This window comes from Schistocerca gregaria, chromosome 2 (assembly GCF_023897955.1).
Source record: "Schistocerca gregaria isolate iqSchGreg1 chromosome 2, iqSchGreg1.2, whole genome shotgun sequence".
Classification (NCBI taxonomy): domain Eukaryota; kingdom Metazoa; phylum Arthropoda; class Insecta; order Orthoptera; family Acrididae; genus Schistocerca; species Schistocerca gregaria.
This window is the reverse complement of record NC_064921.1, coordinates 297,005,790-297,024,155: the sequence shown is the minus strand read 5'-3', so window position 1 is coordinate 297,024,155 and position 18,366 is coordinate 297,005,790.

Genomic DNA, 18,366 nt, shown 5'->3' with positions numbered 1-18,366 from the left:
CATGCCTCGGGGTTTTTTGGAAAGCGGAATAGTTTAAACTCAGAAGAGTGTTTGTTACTGGAGCCACTCATAGCAATTCTGGACGTGTGGGGTGTCGCACTGTCTGCTGGAATTGCTTACGTCCATCGGATTGCACACTGGATATGAATGGATGGAGGTGATCAGACAGAATGCTGACGTACACGTCAGCTGTCAGAGTCGTATCTAGAAGTATCTAGGGTCCTATATCACTCCAACTGTACACGCCCCACACCATTATAAAGCCACCACCAGCTTGAACAGTCCCCTGCTGACATGGAGGGTCCATGGATTCATAAGGTTGTCTCTACGCCCATACACGTCCATCCGCTCGATACATTTTTAAACGAGACTCGACCGACCAAGCAACGTGTTTCCAGTCATCAACAGTCCATTGTCGTTGTTGATAACACCAGGCGAGGCGTAAATCTTTGTGTCGTGATATCATCAAGGGTACACGAGTGGACTTTAGGCTCCGAAAGCCCATAAAAATGATGTTTCGTTGAATGGTTCGCACGCTGGCACTTGTTGATGGCCTAGAATTGAAATCTGCCTCAATTTGCGGAAGTGTTGCACATCTGTCACGTTGAACGAGTCTCTTCAGTCGTCGTTGGTCCCGTTCTTGTAGGATCTTTTTCCAGCAGCAGCGATGTCAGAGATTTGATGTTTTACCGGATTCCTTATATTCGCGGTACTCTCGTGAAATGGTCGTACGCAGATATCCCCAATTTATCGCTACATCGGAGATACTGTGTCCCATCGCTCGTGCGCCGGCTGTAACACCACGTTCAAACTCAAATCTTGTTAATCTGCCATTGTAGCAGCAGTAATTGATCTAACAACTGCACGAAACGCTTGTCTTATATAGGCGTTGCCGACAGCTGTGCCATATTCTGCCTGTTTACATATCTCTGCATTTGAATACGCGTGCCTACGCTAGTTTCTTTGGCGCTTCAGTGTAGAAATTAAATTTAGTAAATTTAGCTGGGTATGCGGAGCAATTAACAGAAACCTTAGAAACAAAACTAGGAAAGATGCTCAAATGCTATTAAACAGCTGTACTCTCCACTTTGCTGTGGGAAAGAGAGACTTTGGAAAAAAGCAAGAAAGCTGTATTCAGCACAAGAAAAGAACCTCCTGAAACGAATTAATGGTTACACATTAGAAGAAATCAGAGCAGAACTAAAAAAATTGTAGTCTAAATGATAAAATTGTGGAGTGTAGGAGAAAATGGGACGAACACCCAGAAAGAATGGAGAGTGACGGACACCACAGATAGACCTATTTGGCCAAGTACTTTCAAGCCTGGTACCTGGCCGACGGTGGCCGCAGAGTTTTTGCGCTAGCTGTGCCCTGTGCAGTGTTGGGTCAGGGTCTATAAATACACAAGAAGACGAATTGGAAATTTATTTATTTCTTCGTAAGTCTAATGTGATGACTTCTCGGTGTCAATCTACATGAGGTGAACAGCCTCACGTCAAGAAAATAGTGGAAAGAAATTTCTTGGAGTAATATTAAAAAACGTAGAAGGGAATGGAACTAGGAGGCTAGCTCCCAGTGAATTCCAGGCTCTGTGGATCAGAGTATTATTGACTGAAGTATAGATTTAACTGAAGAATGGAAGTTTGACACTTAGCTGCTTGAGAACGGTGTTCATTCGATGACAGCCAATTGGCTAACGTTATAGAAGCCTTTGCAGGTGTGGACTTATTTAATTTGTTAAAACTAATGACACTGGCTAGCCTTTAGGGGGAGCCTTTCGATTGGGGAACGGGTATGACACAGATTACGCTGAGAACTGACACAGGGGAGTTTTCTTCGGGTGAGTCGAGTCTGGGTCTTCAGCTTGGGTGGAACCCACTCTTGATCTGTCAACGGCAAAGCGAGATCCAGCGGCTGATGTGTTGCTGCGGGCAGCCAACCACGTCACTCAGAGCTTCCCACTGCATAGTATGCAAAGTATCGTGAGAACTTGCAGCTTAGGTGAGTGAAGAATGAAAGTTACTATTTAATGGAGCGTTGTTGTGGGTTGATGGGATCCGTAATTTCTATATTTTGTTTAAGGTACTAACAGCTCATTCATTACTTGCATGAGGTAGCCATATGACCTTCAAGACAAACCGGAGCAATCACTGTGATCCTATTGCGGTTCTATCTTTTCAAAGATTACTTGTGAGATTATGGTCATTCCAATTCACGCGTTCCACGACAATTTGTGTTGCTATTCACTTGGTTTGTTTATTGTTGTTTGCTTTGTTGTGAATGTTAGTTCTCGTGTTCTCTGTACTTTATCGATCTCAACAACTTTCTGTCATTAGCTCATGTTCAACTGTATGTTAACAGAGAATGTTATAATAAATTGGGGTTAATTTTGGACCGATGTTTCATTTCATTAGTTAGATGATCCCGTTTTCAATTATCTACTCTTTAATATTCTTATTACAGGACCAAGACCCAAGACTCATTTGCTAGGGCCATCCCTTTTCATATCGTTCTTCCGTTCCGGACAAATTTTCATTACCGCATCTGTGTCTACGGGGAGCAATCTATTTCTCAGGTGGTCCATACCGAGCAGATCATTGTGACAGAGAAAAATGCATGTCAATACCTCAGTTGGCGTCTCTTAATTGCGCTTCTGGTCCTTGACTCTGACCCAGGACAGGGACCCGACTTTCGCATTGATATAAGTTCTCTCGTACTTAGTTTGTATTAATCTAACTAAATGTTACATCAGACTCTCGCTGTGTAAGGCTTCAAATAATTCGAATCTCTTTATTTCACCAAATTCTTTTTCAACGTGTAGAAAGCAACATAAGTAATTATAAAAAATCTTTTTTTTTATTAATTGTGTTACAACGAAAACAAGCTATTCATGACCATCCACTACATCAGCCAGCACCCGTAGTTAATTTTAGCCCAGACACCTGGCTTACAGCGTTAACTATATGTTTGACATTCATTGCAATACATGATGTAATACTGGAACGTCGTTGCTGCAAAGTAAAGCTATACAGGGTGTTACAAAAAGGTACGGCCAAACTTTCAGGAAACATTCCTCACACACAAAGAAAGAAAATATGTTATGTGGTCATGTGTCCGGAAACGCTTAATTTCAATGTTAGAGTTCATTTTATTACTTCTCTTCAAATCACATTAATCATGGCATGGAAACACACAACAACAGAACGTACCAGCGTGACTTCAAACACCTTGTTACAGGAAATGTTCAAAATGTCCTCCGTTAGCGAGCATACATGCATCCATCCTCCGTCGCATGGAATCCCTGATGCGCTGATGCAGCCCTGGATAATGGCGTATTGTATCACAGCCGTCCACATGTTGTGTCGTACTTGTAAACGCACATGTTCTAGCAGCACAGGTAGATTATCCCGTATGAAATCATGATAAAGTGCTCCATTGAGCGTAGGTGGAAGAACATGGGGCCCAATCAAGACATCACCAACAATGCCTGCCCAAAAGTTCACAGAAAATATGTGTTGATGACGTGATTGCACAATTGCGTCCGAATTCTCGTCAGCCCACACATGTTGATTGTGAGAATTTACAATTGAATCACGTTAGAATGAAGCCTCATCCGTAAAGAGAACATTTGCACTGAAATAAGGATTGGCACATTGTTGGATAAACCATTCGCAGAATTGTACCCGTGGAGGCCAATCAGCTGCTCATAGTGCCTGCACACGTTGTACATGGTACGAAAGCAACTGGGTCTCCCGTAGCACTCTCCATACAGTGACGTGGACAACGTTACCTTGTACAGCAGCAACTTCTCTGACGCCGACATTAGGATTATCGTTAACTGCACGAAGAATTGCCTCGTCCTTTGCAGGTGTCCTCGTCGTTCTAGGCCTTCCCCAGTCGCGAGTCATAGGCTGGAATGTTCCGTGCTCCCTAAGACGCCGATCAATTGTTTCGAACGTCTTCCTGTCGGGACACCTTCGTTCTGGAAATCTGTCTCGATACAAACGTACCGCGACACGGCTATTTCCCCGTGCTAATCCATACATCAAATGGGCATCTGCCAACTCCACATTTGTAAACATTGCACTGACTGCAAAATCACGTTCGTGATCAACACTAACCTGTTGATGCTACGTACTGATGTGCTTGATGCTAATACTGTAGAGCAATGAGTCACATGTCAACAGAATCACCGAAGTCAACATTACCTTCATTCAATTGGGGCAACTGGCGGTGAAGTACAGTACATACTGACGAAACTAAAATGAGCTCTAACATGGAAATTAAGTGCCAGATGTTATCTTGCTCCCAATCGGAAACCTGTTTTCTGTTTATCTGTCTGTTCTGTACGCTGTAGTAACAGCTGGTGCATATGTCTTTCTCTCCGTTCTCCACATTCTGTCAAAAATAATGATTATTATGCGTTGACAAAATATGGTTTTATCACACATGCAACTAGTTGCAGTAATAAAACCAGTTATCTGGTGATTGTCAACATATTGGTCCTCACATATTTGGTACCATACTGATCTACTCTCTGTCATTTGGCAGGTATTGTCGGTTCTCTCTTTTAATGCGGAATCTTAATAACAGTACGGCTGATATTTTTTATGGGAATCTCGAGATAAGGGCATGTCATCATAGAACGAGATTGTTTCTGAAGGAAAAGTATAAAATGTAAAATAGCTTACCCCTATACTCAACGTTTGGCCAGTAAGCAGGAAACTTAGAAATAAGTAAATATGACATGGGCTAGGCATCAACTGAAAACCTGTACACAAAATCTGTCTTGTAATAAAAAAATTGTGTTTTACTACGTTATGATTTAAAGATGTAGCAAGGTCCTAAGTTTGTGTCGAATTGCAGGAAGACATGATGAGGATTTTTATGCATCACAGAAACAGGTACGTGATTCCCAGTATAAAATAACGTAAAATATTACACATAAGGAAGCAAAAATAAATATTATTTTTCATTAATATATCGGTTAATAATAACTGGAAACAACGACAACCGATAAATATCCATGAATACGAATCCTGAAAGTGGATAATCCATGTAAAACATGTTGTCAGAGGGGTAGAAGGTAGACAGATTACTTGGAAGTCCTGTGACGAATCATAATGCACTTCCGTTCAATAGTGTCCTGTATCTACATTTGTGTTCTGCAAGAGACTTTACACAGAGCGGAGGACGACATTTTGTCTATCATTTCCCCTCAGTCTTGTTCAACTCGCGAATGGCATGCTGACTCATCAGCTAATTGTAATGTCACGACAAGTTTAATGCATGTTCATAGGAGACTTCTATATTGCCTGTTGCTGGAGTTGGCTGTACATCACAACGAACACTGCATGGAATGCGCTACAGACAGGAGGACATATTCCTGAATATAGATGGCGAACAAAGATTATATAAGTATGTTAACGTGTTTTATACTTAGTATTTTAGTATTATCGACAGTTTTGACGGAACAGGATATTTTTCTTTTATTTTGTGTGCTGATGACAGGATGAAAACAATACTATATATGATGACACATACACATATTAAAACGTTTTGCAACGCCTCGGTTCCGAGAGTTCCGGAACGTGTACAGAAAATTGGAATAGAGATCAACATAAACATCATATCCGCCCTTTTTTTTCCTCATGAAAACCACACACAGCATATTGAACCGCAATATAGCGAGACCTTCAGGCATGGTGGTCCAGATTGCTGTACACATCAGTATCTCTAATACCCAGTAGCACATCCTCTTGCTTTGATGCATGCCTGTATTCGTCATGGCATATTATTAACAAGTTCACCAAGGCACTGTTGGTCCAGATTGGCCCACTCCTCAACGGCGATTCAGAGTAGAGCGCTTAGAGTAGTTGGTGGGTCACGTCGTCTGTAACAGCCCTTTTCAATGTATCCCATGCATGTTCGATAGTGTTCATGTCTGGAGAACATGCTGGCTCTTCCAGTCGAGCGATCTCGTTATCCTGAAGGAAGTCATTCACAAGATGTGCACGATGGGGGCGCGAATTGTCATCTATGAAGACGAATGCCTCGTCAATTTGCTGCCGACATGGTTGCAGTATCAGCCAGAGGATGGCATTCACGTATTGTGCAGCCGTTACGGCGCCTTCCATGACCACCAACAGCGTACATCTGCCCCACATAATGCCACCCCGAAACAGCAGAGAACCTCCATCTTGCTGCACTCGCTGGACAGTGTATGTACGGCGTTCAGCTTGATCAGGTTGCCCCCAAACACGTCTCCGACGATTGTCTGGTTGAAGGCATATGCCACATTCATCGGTGAAAAGAACGTGATACCAATCCTAAGCAGTCCATACGGCATGTTGTAGGGTCCATCTCCACCGCGCTGCATGTTGTCGTGGTTGCAAAGATGGAGCTCGCAATAGACGTCAGGAGAGAACATGCCGATCATGCAGCATATTGCGCACAGTTTGAGTCGTAACACGACGTCCTGTGGCTGTACGAAAAGCATTATTCAACATGGTGGCATTGCCACCCCCACCGACCTCCCCTACCCTCGAGCATCAAACTCCTTCACCTTTTACGTTACCAAACTGACAAACCCTAGATGTCTAATGATGTTTCCTATCAATTGATCCATTCTCTTAGACAAACTGCTCCGTAAATTACTTTGGTCATAGAAAATTATTTTTCCGCCCTAGTGCCAAAAGTTATCTTCTAATTTCTGTGTCTGATTTACTAATCTATTGCCCTTAACATCGTCTGGTCTTATTCGACTACATTCCATTATCCTGAATTTTAATTCCCTGTTTTTGTTGGTTTCCTTACAACTCGCTCAATGTATGAATTGAGTAACATCGGGGATAGGTGCAAGTGTGTCTCAATCCCTTCTCAAATACTGCTTCTCTATCATATCTTTCGACTCTTATTAACTGCAGTCTGGTTTTTGGAGAAGTTGTTTATGACCTCCACTTCGCGTATGTTGTCCTGTTACCTTCAAAATTTCAAGAAGTGTATTCCAGTCAACAATGTCGAAAGCTTTCTTTAAATCTGAGAATGCTATATGTATGTCTATCCTCTTTCAAACAATCTTGTAAGGAAAAGACGTGAGGGAAATATTTCCGCTCGTGTGTCTACATTTCTCTGGGTGCCAAACTGATATTCTACAAGTATCTCCATTCTTCTGTAAATAATTCGTGTCAATGTTTTGCAGCCAGTTCTTATCAAACTTACTGTTCAGCAGTATTCATTCTTGTCTCCATCTGCTTCTTTTGGAATTGGAATTATTACTTTTTTCTGTAACTCTGAGGTTATTGCGTCTTTCTCACGTATCTTGCAGGCCGTGTGGAATAGATCTGCCATCGCTTTCTCCCAAAGATTTAACACTTCTGTGGGAATGTCGTCTATTCCAGGGGCCTTATTTCTAGTTAGGTCTTCCGCTGTTCTGTCAAATTGGTCTCGCAGTATTATGTTTCCCGTCACATCTTCACCCACTTCTCTCCATCGTATAATACTGTCATCAGGTTTGTTCCCTGATACAGATTCTGTATGTTCCTTTCGTCTTTCAGGCTTCCCTTCTATGCTTAGCACTGTCATGCTAAATGACCTGCTTAAATTTACACGGTTGCTTCTGTTGTTTCGAAAGGTCTCATTAATTTTCTGCAGAGGACTTCAGTCACACGGGTTTCTATTGCCTTGCATTCATCCTTTGTACATACTTGGTGAGTCGTTTTGCGTTTCCTATCAATCTCACTTAGACATCTATATTCCTTTTCACGTGTTCCTCATTTATATTGAATATCTCGCATGTTATCCAAGGATTTCTCGTGGATGGTCTTTTTACCTATATGTTTCTCTCCATTGCACTATTTCATCACTCAAAGCTGCCCATTCACCATCTTCCAAACTCATTTCACATTTTTCAGGCCGACGTTGCCTCATGATTCCTCAGAAACGTTCAACTGAGTATAGTTCTTTTAATTTATCCGGGTCCCGTCTCGTTAAATTCCTACCTTTTGAAATTTCTTCAGTACTGATAAGCAGTTCACAACCAAAGGTTTACAGTTTAAAATCTGGTTTCAATATCGTTGTCTTACCATTATACACTCAGTCTGACACCATTGGGACCTCAGGTCTCTTCCACGTACAAGACTTCTCTTATCGTTCTTAAACCAAGTTTTAGCAAAGATTAAATTATATTCCGTGCGAAATTGTCTTCCTCTGTCATTTCTTTCCCGGGATCCATATTCTCTTACAATTTCTGATTGTCTTCCTTTTCCTACTGCCAAATTCGACGAGACACCCATCGCAATTAAATTTTCGTCTCCCTAAGCTCTTTTGAATAATTTCCTTTATCTCACCATATATTCTTTCAGTCTCTTCGGCGTCTGCGGCAGTAATTGCCATATTAACTTCTACGACTCTGATTGGTGTCGGTACTGTGTCTTTCTTGGCTACGATAATACGATCACTAAGCTCTTCGTATTAAGTAACCCACATTCCTATTTTCTTACTAATTATTGGGTCTACTCACGCATTACCCCTGTTTGATTGTGTGTTGATACCGCTGTAATGACCTTCACAGAATTCCTGTTCTTCCTGCTAATTCTACAATAATTCTCACAACATCTGATTTCAAGCTATCCATTTTCGTTTTTCAATTTTCTACCGTATCTACCCAATTAAGGGACGTAACAATTATAACTCAGATCCGGGGAATACCAGCTTCTTAAATAAAATTTAATCTTTGTGCGAGCTTATTTTTAGTAAATAAAGTGGTGTGTGAGTACATAAACGCCGGCAGCGGTGGTCTCGCGGTTCTAGGCGCGCAGTCCGGAACCGTGCGACTGCTACAGTCGCAGGTTCGAATCCTGCCTCTGGCATGGATTTGTGTGATGTCCTTAGGTTAGTTAGGTTTAAGTAGTTCTAAATTCTAGGGGACTGATGACCAAAGCTGTTAAGTCCCATAGTGCTCAGAGCCATTTGAACCATTTTTTTGAGTACATAAACGACAACGTCACGAGAGCTTTAACATGTGAATATCACAACGTAACTTGCCCAGAGGCCATGAACGTGCAGCTTATAGCCAGTATTCTGTCTGTAAGGTGGAACCACCGGCATAGATGGTTCAAATGGCTCTGAGCACTATTGGACTTAACATCTGACGTTATCAGTCCCCTAGACTTAGAACTACTTAAACCTAACTAAGCTAAGGACATCACGCACATCCATGCTCGAGGCAGGATTCGGAGCTGCGACCGTAGCGGTCGCTCGGTTCCAGACTGAAGCGCCTAGAACCACTCGGCCACTCCAGCCGGCTTCGGCATAGATGACATGTCAATATCATACCGGAAGGTGGAACAGACAAACGATTATAATTAAATGACTGCAGATGGACTCAGGAAAACAATGGGAGAAGATGAGTAGCACGTGTGTTGCCAGAAAGATAACTTCACAAGGAGATGGTGTATTGTTGCAGTGGCTCTAATGAATACTCTTAGATGATCACAGTTAAATTTTGGGTAGGTGTTACAGTTAGTGTGTCACGACGAACTCTCAGAAGCATTACTTGAAACTCGGTCGAGATCTCTAGTCTCCATCCATATCTTACCATTGGCGCCACAGTATAGGGACTTGCTTAGAGGATAGTCGTGGTCTGTTTGCAGAATGAGATACATTCCGAGCAGTTCAGCGATCAGAATCGTTTCTGCTTGGGGATCTCGGATAAACACCATTGTGTCGATTTATGATCTGTTGGGAGGTCACAAGAAACAGAGCTTCTCGAAACTCGCACCACTTCAACTTTCGCGAGCTGGGGAAATTTTTGAAAGGAGATTGAATGCACGCCAGTATGTGGCAGGACTTGTAAACACTGGCTTCGCACCTGTAATGTCCAGGGCACCAAATAACATATTCCAGCAGGATAATGCATGTATTGGCAATGACTATCGGATGTGTGTTGATACCTCGCTAAGATGTCCATTCGTTTATTTGGACGAATGGAAAAGAAGACAAGAACAACACATTTTTCGAAGTACGAGATGGACATATTCCCGAGCTGGCCAGTGTGATAGCATCAGTTGTAGAAAATGAAAGAACGGACCACTGCAGTATAAAGGAAGAATTGTACAGAGTCTTGTTTCACCCGACACTTTTTTACTTTTTTCCCATTGATTTCGAATATCTAGATCATTCAAACATAAAATTCATCAAACATATGCTAATTAAAACATCTAATATTCACTTTCAAAGGAAACGCGTGTCTTCTTACTTCTAACTATATACTGCACATAAAAATCTAGTTTCCATTACAACCAAAAATTCTTAATCAGCAATCTTTCATAAATGACTGTTAATTAAGACTGTATAGTTAAGAAACTACAGACTAAAATCGTACAAGGCGCAGCATGGCCACACACTCAGCTGATTCAACTGCTTACGTGCTGTCTCAATGTTTGCTTGCTGTAGCTCCATTGGGACGAATACACCCTTGCACTCGTTGTGACATTGAATCATACACCCTCTGATTGCTATCTTAAGGCACATCTAAAATACATGTTTTGTTAGTTCATGAAGATTGTTGGCTGGAATCTGGTATGGAACAATACATATTCCCATTAGCAATTGCTGTCAGTGATAAATCAGGAGACAGCGCAAGCCTATCAAGGAGCTCGCGTTTCTGAAGACGTTATTGTATTCTGATCACTAGCATTGCATATTAGACGATGTTTTTCGGAAAATCAGATGGTGTTTCGCCAAAGTCATACGTCCTACACGCCATTGTGAATAGTCGTTTTGTTGCTACTTCCGCCAATGATTTTAGAGCTTCTGGTGGAATTTTATTTATCGCTTCTGCCTTATTCGATCATAAGTCTTCCAAAGCTCTTTCAAATTCTGATTTTAGCATTGTATCCGCCATCTCTTCTACATCTACTGTTTCTTCTTGTATCACGTCACCAGACAAGTCTTCCCCCTCATGAAGGCCTTCAGTGTACTCTTTCCACCTATCAGCTCTGCACTTAACAATGAAATCACCCCTGTACTATTGATGTTACCACCCTTACTTTTAATTTCACCTAAGGTTGTTTTGACTTTTCTATATGCTGACTCAGTCCTTCCGGGAATCATTTCTCTTTCGATTTATTCGAGTTTCACATGCAGACATTTCCCCTTAGCAGTCCTTTAGTTCCTATTTATTTTATTCTACTCCTGTATTCCTGAATTTCTCAGAATGACACTTCGAGATACAGGTTGGGATAGGAAAAGAGTCTCATGGAAGGGTGGGTCAAAAATTCTTTGCATCATTTTCCCTTTTAATGAGCACATTTATTTACAGTGCATATGACACAAAATTAAATACAACTGTCACCAAATGTCTCTGGACATAAGAGGTTGTTACATGGAAATAAGCCTTTTTAAATTTTAACCACTGATTAACATGATCAAACTATTAATTATTCCCACCCCAAGGAATCAGTGCGAGCAACAAATGAAAAGAATCATAGTAAATTCTTCTTAAACAGAAAGTAAGTAAAGATAACTATTGGACAAAGAGTCACAGTCATTAAGTTGGAAATTGGTAATTTAGAATAAACACCCAATCATGGCGCACCTGTCAAATTTTATTGTATCCATAGAATAGATACAACAAATGAAACTCAACTCAAGAATAGTGAGCTATAATTAAAAATAGCAGTCTTAGGACATGGCAGTCACAACGCAGATTATATTAAAAGTTTCCTCAGCAACAACATACATACGCATATATTTGAAAAGATGAATGAACTCGATCGGTTCTAGGCACTTCAGTCCGGAACCACACGACTGCTACGGTCGAAGGTTCGAATCGTGCCTCGGGCATGGATGTGTGTGATGTATTTAGCTTAGTTCGGTTTAAGTAGTTCTAAGTTCTGGGGGACTGATGATCTCAGATGTTAAGTCCCATAGTGCTCAGAGTCATTTGAACCATTTTTGACAAATGAACTACTTCAAAATTTAATTACACAAACTCTCACATATAAGCCATTACGTAGAATAGTAGAGCAAGTACATCACAGCTTTCAGAAGGGAAAGGCCAAATTTGACTTAGAGAAAGCAAGCCGCCATGATGAACAGCGCCGCTATAGTAATAGCGAACACGCCTCATACACAGCTGGGAGGCACTTGCACGGGCAAAACAGCAAAGGACCATGCAGCCCTCAGCCGACTCGCGCTTCACTTAGCTAAGCGGCGTTGCTAACGAACACAACATATGTTAGATATATACAGAAATACAAATTAAATACTAGTAAACAACAGTCACCACCTCCTTAGGAGATCACGAATATAAGTCCAGAAAAATCCATCATAAAACAAGGTAGAAAAGATCACTCTCAAAAAATTGCCTAAGGGAAAAGATCTTAAATCGCTGGTAAGGGAATGTAAAAAAAAAAAAAAGTTGTTGACAACTCCTCAAACAAGTTACGTAAACTTCATACTACAATTGCAGTGCCAGGTGCTTCCTTGAATCAAATAGAAGGAACAAATAATTGATTGTGGTCATAAGTGATTGTAGTTACCTTTCCAAGAGGAATTCGAAAGTGACTATGTATTACAGTGATTGCTTTAATAAGTCCTCAGGCTTGGAAACTATCTATAACCTAATTTCAAAACACACATATTAAGACAGGAAGTTCGCCTTAAAATAATTAAAAGGTAAAATTACAAATATACAAGAAAAACTCAAACTCACTGAACAAGAAATATAACATACACGCAACCAATATAACTGAGTAAACAACTTCATTAAACACTAAAGCTTAATCACCAAATTGTCACATGCATAAGGTGAGAGTTTCATACTTATAAACCATTGAATCTGAATATGCCGCACGTCATATGACCCTGATAATGCATAACGAATAAGGGCCTCATTTGCACACTGTATCCCCAGCACAGGGACAGCCACTAATTTACACCCAAAAATTACTACCAATGAAAGGGGCGCAAAGATACAACACGGTTACCGCCAAGATTATTCACAACAAATTAAAATGATCCAGTGATCCATAAGGCACCAACAGCAGATTCATAGATATCAGAGCGTGAGCAAAACCGACCGCAAACTTTTTCAGTAATGGTCCTTGCATAGGCGGAAAAGATGGGGCAAAACTGAAAGATCCAGGTCCGCACAACATGGATGAACCGGAAAGCGCATATGTACTTTAGGCCGTAGCAGGTCACGGTCAATGCAACACTATTATTGCCACTACCCAGATGAGCGACAAGTATATCCCTGCATAAAAAAAGAACCAACGGCCGAACGACAAGTTGCGCGCGAAAGTCCACGTGCGATACGATCCCGCTGCGCCCCTTCAGCCCGTTCTCCCCTCACACCTCACTGCAGGCCTATCTCAGACCATCTGTGACAGCGATCGTCTACGAAAGCTGCAAACTAAATCCACGCCACCTATCCGGGCTTAGTGAAAGAAGGCACCGGGAAGACAAAGTCAAAATGAACTGTAGCAACCACGGCTCACTGAACATTTTTGCCCTTGCTTCTTTCATCGATCAACTGAAGTATTTCATCTGTTGCTCATGTTTTCTCCGCTATTACCTTCTTTTTAACTATAATCTTCTTTCTAACTTCTGTGATTGACCGTTTTAGAGATGTCTATTCGTCTTCAGCTGAACTGCGTACTGAAATGTTCTTTACCGCAGTATTTATAGTCTCAGAGAACTTCAAGCACATCTCTTCGTTCCTTCCTTATAACACTTCTTTGCGCATTGATTCTTCCTGAATAGTATCTTAAACTTCAGTCTGCTCTCCGTCACTACTAAACTGTGATCTAAGTCCTTATCTGCCTTAGGGTATACCTTACAATCCATTAGAAGAAATTTATTCTCCTTTCTCACTCCTAGTACCAAGGCCATATTTTCCCCTATCCCTTTCTTCTGCACGTTCCCCTGAAACAGCATTTTAGTCCCAAATGACTATTAGATTTTTATTTCCCTTTATGCACTGTATTACTCTTTCAATATCTTCATATACTTCCTTTATCTCATGATCTTTCACTTGCAACGTCGGTATGTATACCTGAACTATTGTTGTCGGTGTTGGTTAGCCATTGATCATTGCTGATTCTTCTGGCATTAGAGGCAGTTTCCCACCCCAAGGGTAAGAGAGTGCCTTGAAGCTCTGTTCGCTCTTTCGCCCTCTTTGACAAGCCAGCTGGCAGAATGAATGTGATTTCTTATCCCAGAAGTCTTCGGTCGCCACTGTTGTTGATTTTTATTCAATATACGAGCGGTTGTGGGTTTGAACCCGGGATCGAGGACGTTATGATTTCTAACCAATGATGTTACTCCTAGACCACGGGTGCCTCCTCCACCACCCTCTCTCCCCCCGCTCTGCCATCCTTGAGATTAATTTTGTGTGTTCGTTCTATTTCAGATCGCTCCGTACGCACACTTGTAGATATTTTACGAAAGTGACTACTTCCTCTTATCGTTCTGCAATCATACAATTAAGGAACTTTCTGTTTATGCATGTATAATAATATTCGCTGAATGAAGCGACCGAGAGACTTTTGCGTTAACATAAGGCGTTGTGTTAACGTCTCATTCATGATCAAATGTACTTGTTTGAGCTCCTCTAAATGTGATCCAGCATTATTGATGTTACTCCTCAACTTTAAATTACGTTAATATTGAACCCCTTGTTGTTTATCGTATTCACGGGCATTAGTGTGAACTTTAAAATCGTCTTTACCTGTTGTGTCATTCTGATTTATTAATAATTTCATGTTGGCTGTGATAGTACCTGTCGTGGATTGTCCACTTCGTCAACACTAAAATGCCGCTGAGACGAACGAATGCTGTTAAATTTTCTTCCGTTTTTGGATTCAGCACGTCTCCCAGCTCCATCTCCCTTCCATTTCGGAAAGTTTAACCGTTTAATAGACGTTATGTAATAAAGGTCTCCACAAAGTTTGGTAAGTAGTCGTACTGGACTATTGTTCCATAGAGTTCGTCACTCATCATTTACGTCTGTATATTTACTCGTTTGATAATAACACAGTCATACTCGCCACTCTTCTAAACACTTACCGTACTCCGACAGCACCCTTTTACGTCAACAACAACGATCTGAATATGAAAGTGTGCCATTGTAAAGTTTTATAGGTATAAGTTCTCCACAGTTCCACTAGAGTCTGCCCGAATGGCTGGTTGTGGCAGCAATATGGGCATCCCCCGCGGGGAGGCAATACGACTCCAGCCGGAGGCGCTGACGGGTCGTTGTCTCCCGGGCTCCGTCCTCAGCGCAGCGCCACGGGATATGCCACAGGCCGCAGCGGTCGCAGGGGGCCACACAACTCGCGGCCCGGGGTCACGCCTGTATGCAAACGCACGGAGGCGACCGCCCCACAGCCGCCGACTGTTCACTCTTCCCACGAGGAATTGCCGGCTGCGCTTGATGAGGAATGGAAAATTCATGACGGCAGCAGCGGCGGCCCACGGTCGTTACGGGCAGACCTCGCGCGCGGCCGACAAAGAGATGCAGATGACGCAGGCACTTGCCATGCACCTGCTACTGCCATGCCACCGCCACGGCCACTGCCAGCGTGCAGTTTAGCAGGCAGGGCTGCAAATGCGCGTGTGTGGGTAGCCTCTGCAGAGTTGCAAAGTTTGGCTTGTGAGAAGCACCACATAGCTTGTTCATTCACTGTGAAATAAAAATTTAAGAAACGGAAGTGTCTGTGCTATTAAGACGTATAGGGTGTCCCATAAATAAAGCAATTTTTAATTTAATAGTAAAACACATAGCTTATTTCCAAAGTACTAGTATCATTACGTCCATATGAAACATAAGGTCTGCGATTAAACATGATACAAAATATGAGACATATGTCCTCCACGTTGTCGTGTGCACACATCCATTCTGTGTAAAAAACGTTTGACGAATCTACAGCAAAAATACGCTCGCATTTGATTAATCGCACGTCTAATTTCTGCCTCAAGTTGGGAGATGGATTGTTCACATGAACACAAGATTTGACATGTAAAATTCGAAATTTTCCACGCTAATCAACTGTTCAAAAACATTTCGGGCTTGCAGACGGTCGTCCGAAACTTCATTCTACGATATTTGAGGCTGGAAAACTACCAGCCATCTTCAGGTGAGCCGAACGACAACTGACGAAGACGTTCTCCGCTCCACCTTATACAGCGTGTTACAAAAAGGTACGGCCATACTATCAGGAAACATTCCTCACACACAAAGCAAGAAAATATGTTCTGTGGACATGTGTCCGGATACGCTTACTTTCCATGTTGGAGCTCATTTTATTACTTCTCCTCAAATAACATTAATCATGGAATGGAAACACACAAAAACAGAACGTACCAGCGTGACTTCAAACACTTTGTTACAGGAAATGTTCAAAATGTCCTCCGTTAGCGAGGATACAGGCATCCACCCTCCGTCACATGGAATCCCTGATGCGCTGATGCAGCGCTGGATAATGGCGTTTTGTATCACAGTCGTCCACAATACGAGCACGAAGAGTCTCTACATTTGGTACCGGGGTTGCGTAGACAAGAGCTATCAAATGCCTCCGTATATGAAAGTCAATAGGGTTGAGGTCAGGAGAGCGTGGAGGCCATGGAGTTGGTCCGCCTCTACTAATCCATCGGTCACCGAATCTGTTGTTGAGAAGCGTCTGAACACTTCGACTGAAATGTGCAGGAGCTCCATTGTGCATGAGCCACATATTGTGTCGTACTTGTAAAGGCACATGTTCTAGCAGCACAGGTAGAGTATCCCGTATGAAATCATGATAAAGTGCTCCATTGAGCGTAGGTGGAAGAACATGGGGCCCAATCAAGACATCACCAACAATGCCTGCCCAAAAGTTCACAGAAAATATGTGTTGATGACGTGATTGCACAATTGCGTCCGAATTCTCGTCAGCCCACACATGTTGATTGTGAGAATTTACAATTGAATCACGTTAGAATGAAGCCTCATCCGTAAAGAGAACATTTGCACTGAAATAAGGATTGACACATTGTTGGATAAACCATTCGCAGAAGTGTACCCGTGGAGGCCAATCAGCTGCTCATAGTGCCTGCACACGTTGTACATGGTACGAAAGCAACTGGGTCTCCCGTAGCACTCTCCATACAGTGACGTGGACAACGTTACCTTGTACAGCAGCAACATCTCTGACGCTGACATTAGGGTTATCGTCAACTGCACGAAGAATTGCCTCGTCCATTGCAGTTGTCCTCGTCGTTTTAGGTCTTCTCCAGTCGCTAGCCATACGCTGGAATGTTCCGTGCTCCGTAAGACGCCGATCAATAGTTTCGAACGTCTTCCTGTTGGGACACCTTCGTTCTGGAAATCTGTCTCGATACAAATGTACCGCGCCACGGCTATTGCCCCGTGCTAATCCATACATCAAATGGGCATATGAAAACTCCGCATTTGTAAACATTGCACAAACTGCAAAACCACGTTCGTGATGAACACTATGTGTTGATGCTAGTACTGTAGAGCAATGAGTCGATGTCAACACAAGCACCGAAGTCAACATTACGTTCCTTCAATGTGGCCATCTGGCGGTGAATCGAGGAAGTACAGTACATACTGACGAAACTAAAATGAGCTCTAACATGGAAATTAAGCATTTCCGGACACATGTCCACATAATATCTTTTCTTTATTTGTGTGTGAGGAATGTTTCCTGAAAGTTTGGCCGTACCTTTATGTAACACCCTGTATAGTATATATAGAAATGCAGATAGTATATGTAAGTGCAGATAGTATATGTAAGATGGAGCGAAGAGATGAGACGAGCAGGGAATCTTTAACTTATCAACCTTGTTGTTTCAGCAGCAGTGTGGTAGGTTGCCCCATCCTGTTGGAGAACGTGTGTTCTACTTTCAATTCTTGCAGTTATGGTCATAAGAACTGTATTGTTACCTGGTGATAACGATCACCAGTTACAGTCACTGCTTTTCCAGTCTCGTCTTCAAAAAAGTATAGCCAATTAATTCGCCAGCCGATAATCCGTGCCAAACACAGACTCGTTCTGGATAAAGACAAATCTCACGGACCACGCGAGGACAGCCTGTGCCCCAAATCTGGCAGTTTTTTTTTTTTTTTTTTATCCATATAACAACTAAGCTTGAAATGTGCCTCTTTACTGAAGGTTATTTTCGATTATTTTCTCATGAAAATCATTATCGAAATTTTGTTTTGCGAATGCCTAATGTACGACTCTTCAGATATTCCATTGGCTTCAGACCGTTGGATGGTTAAATTCTATGCAAACTGCTTCTCGGTATGGCTGACTGCTGAGAACGGCGGCGAATCAACTTCACTGGACTCGTAGC